Source organism: Grampus griseus (assembly GCF_964374135.1).
Source record: "Grampus griseus genome assembly, chromosome: 14".
NCBI classification, from domain to species: Eukaryota; Metazoa; Chordata; class Mammalia; order Artiodactyla; family Delphinidae; genus Grampus; species Grampus griseus.
The window spans coordinates 84,186,495-84,192,494 of record NC_139008.1 but is presented as its reverse complement, the minus strand read 5'-3'; positions in this window follow the sequence as shown (position 1 = coordinate 84,192,494).

The window sequence follows — 6,000 nt, the reverse complement described above, 5'->3', positions numbered from 1 at the left end:
TTAGAAAATCCCATCAGAGTCTCACACACACACACACACCAGCCAGAGCCTAGGAGACTTGGGAATCATATAGAAAATAACCAACTCTACAAATAGCTCATACAACTGAATAACAAAAATACAAACAACCCAGCCGAAAAGTGGGCAGAAGACCTAAATAGACATTTCTCCAAAGAAGGCATACAGGCGGCCAACGGGCCCAAGAAAAATGCTCAACATTGCTAATTATTTGAGAAATACAAATCAAAACTACAATGAGGTATCACTTCACATCCGTCAGAATGGCCGTCCTCAAAAAGTCTGCAAAAAACAAATGCTGGAGAGGGTGTGGAGAAAAGGGAACCCTCTTGCACTGTTGGTGGGAATGTAAATTGGTACAGCCCCTACGGAGAACGGTATGGAGGTTCCTTAAAAAACTAAAAATAGAGCTACCATATGACCTAGGAATCCCATTCCTGGGCATATATCCAGACAAAACTGTAATTCAAAAAGATACCTGTACCCCTATGTTCATAGCAGCACTATTCACAATAGCCAAGACGTGGAAACAACCTAAATGTCCATCGACAGATTAATGGGTAAAGAAGATGTGGTACATATATACAATGGAATATTACTCAGCCATGCAAAGAATGAAATAATGCCATTTGCAGCGACATGGATGGACCCGGGGATTGTCATACTAAGTGAAGTTAAGTCAAACAGAGAAAGACAAATACCACATGATAGCACTTATATGTGGAATCTAAAATATGACACAAATGAACGTGTCTATGAAACAGAAACAGACTCACAGAGAGAACAGACTTGTGGCTGTCAAGGGGGAGGGGGTGGGGGAGGGATGGACTGGGAGTTTGGGATGAGCAGATGCAAACTCTTATATAGAGAGTGGATAAACAGCAAGGTCCTACTGTGTAGCACAGGGAACTATAATCAATATCCTGAGATAAACCAGAATGGAAAAGAATATATATATATATACACACATATATATGTATAACTGAATCACTTTGCTGTACAGCAGAAACTAACACAACATTGTAAATCGACTGTACTTCAATAAAATAAATTTTTTAAAAAAGAAAATAAGCCACTCCCTTCTCATCTGTGTACATCTAGAAGTGCCTCCCACAGTGTGAAAATGGCCTTTGGATCCATGAAAATGAATAACCACTCTATCAAGCACTTAACACGAGCCGAGCCCAAAACCAAGCACTATTTATGTATTAGCACTTTTAATCCTCTGGAGTAGATCACATTTGACTTCCATTGTACAAAAGAGGAAGTGGAAACTGAGACTCACTGAGGTCGAGTCCCTCACCCAAGTTCATGCAGATATCATGAGGTGGAACGTGGGTTCCAAAGCTCCTGTCCCTAACGCAGTGTTTCCCCACATCACACCTTCACCTATCACCTCCCCATTTTTTGTCACTTCCTCTGCAACCTGTATGACCGTTTGCTTCCTGTTATGAACTTATTATTTAAAGGAAACGTTAATTTTACTGAAAAAAAATTTATCTTTAAAAGAAGTCAGACAGCTTCAGATGTAGAAAGCTGGAAAGGGCATCACTCCCATCCTTACTACTACAACAAAAAAGCAAGCCAGACAAGTTGAAACTTGCCAGCTTTTCTTTAGTCCAGCAGAGCTCTGAGGTTGCCAGGGAATCAACTAATCTGAAATCTAAGGAAAGATAGGTGCCTCTAGGGAGAGACAGAACTGGGGCACTTGCTTACTGGAAGTACATACCATTGGACACTGGTATGACAAAAGTTAAAATATTTAACAAATTGCTAAAGGTTGATGTGGGCTCATTAGACAGTGTAGGACTTCTGGGAGCCACAGACATAAGAGGAATTCATTCTATATGCAGTTTTGCTTCCACCGCTGAATCAGTGCTCAGATAAAGATAGGAAAGGGCGGGGTGAGAATTCTGAGAGAGCTCCCTCGTAGGGCAGGCCTGAAGGAAGGGAACAGCGGCCACCACAGGAAAAGCACAAAGCCCCACCCAGGTCCTTCTCCCCATCTCCGAAAAGTTCTAGGGGAAGGGCAAAAAAACCTGGTACCCTTAGGACACTGGTGAAAACCAATGATGCTGATTGAAGGAAAAAACAAAAAAAACCCCTCTATTCCTGGGGTAGGGTGGGATGCAAAGGAAGATATCCTGATCCCAGACCCACAGCTGTGGTCTCACACAGGGCCTGGCTGAGATCAAGGCATACTCATAACAAAGAACACTCCCCCCGCCCTCAGCCCACCACCAGGTGAATCAGTGTGGAGTCACAAGTAACAGCATCAGCAGCCAGGAGAGGGGCAACAGGATGTAGAGATCCTCTCCGGCAAAGTGCAAAGGAAGACTTAAAGGTGAGGGTGGAGCAGACATTACGGAAAACGCTCTTGCAAAGCAACTCCCCACAAAAACACAAGCTAACCAAAGAGGTTAGCTTGAAGCTAGTGGTACATTGAGGGTAACTATAGCAACAACAAAACCTAAACCCAGCTGAACTCCTAAGTGGATTGACTCATCTCCCCATACTAAAGGCCTGGCAGAAATAAAGGCATGCTCTGTTTCCAGACATAAAAACTATTTACCTCAGTCCCTGCTGTCCAACACTAGATGTCTGGCTTTCAATAAAGAAATTTTGAGGCACTCAAAGAAAAAGCAACAAGCCATCAAGAGACAAAAGAATCAACAGAATCAGACTCAGATATGGTATAGATGTTGGAATTATCAGACAGGAACTTAAAATAACTGATCAACATGTTAATGGCTCAAGTCAAAATGAAGACACCATGAATGATCACAGGGGTAATTTCAACAAAAGAGTACAAACTATAAGAAAGAATCAAATGGCAGTACTGGAAATAAAAACCACAGTAACAAAGACAAAGAATGATTTTGACAGACTCATTAGTAAACTTAACACAGGTAATAACAAACTTGAAGACAGGTCAATAGAAATTATTCAAATTGAAACTCAAAGAGAAAAAAGAGTTTTTAAAAAATCAGAGCATCCAGGACTTCCCTGGCGATGCAGTGGTTAAGAATCCTCCTGCCAATGAAGGGGACACAGGTTTGAGCCCTGATCTTGGAAGATCCCACATGCCACAGAGCAACTAAGCCCGTGTGCCACAACTACTGAGCTCACATGCCACAACTACTGAAGCCCACATGCCTAGAACCTGTGCTCCACAACAAGAGAAGTCACTACAATGAGAAGCCCGCACACCACAATGAAGAGTAGCCCCCGCTCGCCACTACTAGAGAAAGCCCGCGTGCAGCAATGAAGACCCAATGCAGCCACAAATAAATAAATAAATAAATAAATTTAATTTTTAAAAAAATCAGAGCGTCCAAGAGTTTGGGGACAATAACAAATGGTCCAACAGAAGTGTATTTGGAATCCCAGAAGGAGAAGAGTGAATGAGGCAGAAAAAATATTTGAAGAAATAATTATCTAACTGACATTTATAGAAAACTCCACCCAAGTACACAAGGAACATTCACCAAGACAAACTGTATTCTGGGCCATGAAACCAATGTTAATACTTTAAAATAAATTATTGAAATTATAAAAAAAGGTATTTTCCAAAACTAATGACAGACATCAAACCACAGATCCAAAGAGCTCAGAGAACACCAAACAGGATACAATAAACAAAAACAAACACCAAAACAGGCATATCATAGTCAAACTGCTGAAAACTAAGGACAAGGAGCAAATCAAAGGTAGGCAGAAGAAAAACAAACACATTACATACAGAGGAACAAAGATAATAATTACATCAGACATCTCATCAGAAACTAGGCAAGATAAAAGACAATGGAACAAACTTATGGTGCCAAAGAGGAAAGGTGGAGGGAAGGGATAAATTAGGAGGTTGGGATTAACATATACACACTACTATATATAAAATAGATAATCAACAAGGTCTTACCGTATACCACAGGGAACTCGACTCAATATTCCGTAGTATTCTAAATGGGAAAAGAATCTGAAAAAGAATAGATACATGTGTATATATATATATATATATATATCTGAATCACTTTGTTGTACACCTGAAACTAATGCAACATTTTAAATCAACTATACTCCAAAAAAAAAATAAAATAAAATAAAATAAGATTTTTTAAAAAGACAATGGAAATGACATCTTGGAGTGCTAGAAGAAAAAAACTATCAACCCCAAATTTATTCCCAGGCTGTGGGCCATATACTGCCTGCTGCCTATTTTTGTAAATAAAGTTGTATTGAATTTATAAAATTCATTCATATATTGTCTATGGTTGCTTTCATACTACAGTGGTAAGGTCAAGATGCTGTGACAAAAACCACATGGCCTGCAAAACCTAAAGTATTTACATCTGACTCTTTAAAGAAAAAGTTTGCCAACTCCTGCTCTAAAAGATAACTGATTTTCAAAAAAGTAGTAGCAAAAGCAAAAGTCGTAGCAAGCTTCTGTGTGGTCATATCATACGCAAAACTAAAATACATGACACCAATGACACAAAGCACTTGAATGAAGAATTATTAGCATATTGTTGTAAGTTTCCTAGACTAGACATAACACAGTATCATTTTATTTGAAGTCAGAATTTTTCATTAAAGATTTATATCGTAAAACCTAGGGCAGGGCTTCCCTGGTGGTGCAGTGGTTAAGAATCCACCTGCCAATGCAGGGCTCACGGGTTTGAGCCCTGGTCCGGGAAGATCTCACATGCTGCGGAGCAACTAAGCCCGTGTGCCACAACTACTGAGCTTGCACTCTAGAGCCTGGGTGCCACAACTACTGAAGCCTGTGCATCACAACTACTGAAGCCCGTGCACCTAGAGCCCATGCTCCGCAACAAGAGAAGTTGCTGCAGTGAGAAGCCCACGCACCACAACGAAGAGTAGCCCCCACTAGGTGCAACTAGAGAAAGCCCGTGTGCAGCAAAAAAGACCCAACACAGCCAAAGATAAAATAAATACGTTTTTTAAAAAAAAATCTAAAAAAAAAACAAACCTAGAACAACCACTAAAACATATTTTTAAGGTATAAATACTAAGCCAACAGGGTAGATAAAATAGAATCATAAATAGAAGAATGGAAATAATAAAGATAAGAGCAGAAACTACTGAAACTGAGAACAGAAAAATAACAGAGAAAAATAAATGAAACCCAAAGCTTCTTCTTTGAAAAAATAAAGCAGATAAAACTCTAACCAGATTAACCAATAGAAGAAGAGAATAACACAAATTATCAATATCAGGAATGAAAGCCTGGACATCACATTGAAAAGATTAAAAGATAATAAAGGAATATTACAATCAACTCTATGCCCACAAATACGACAACTTAGATGAAATAGAGAAATTCCCTGAAAGACACAAAATGCCAAAGCTCATTCAGGAAAAAATAAATAACCTGAATAATCCTTTATCTATTAAATAAATTAAATGTACAGTTAAAACCTTTTTAAAAAGAAAACCCCGGGCCCAGATGGCTTCAATGTTGAATTCTACCAAATATTCAAGAAAGAGATAATACCAATTTTTCACATATTCTCCCAGAATACAAAAGAGGAAGGGACATTTCCCAACTCATTTTATGAGACCAGTATTACCCTGGTGCCAAAATCAAAGACATTACAGTAAAAGAAAACTACAGATGAATAACCTCCATGAATATAGATAAAAATCTTTAATGAAATACAAGTAAATCAAATCCAACAATATATAAAAAGGATAATTCATCACAGTCAAGCGGACTTTATCCCAGGAATGTATGGCTGGCTCAACATTAAAAAATCAATCAATGAAACTCACCATATCAGCAGGTGAAAGAAGAAAAATCATATGAGCATCACAAAAGATGCAGAGAAAGCATTTTATAAAGACACGTCCATGATTAAAACAACAACAAAACCTCAGAAAACAAGGACTAGAAGAGCATCTAAACTGATAAGGGGCATCTACAAAAAACCTACAGCTAACGTCACACATAATAAAGACTAA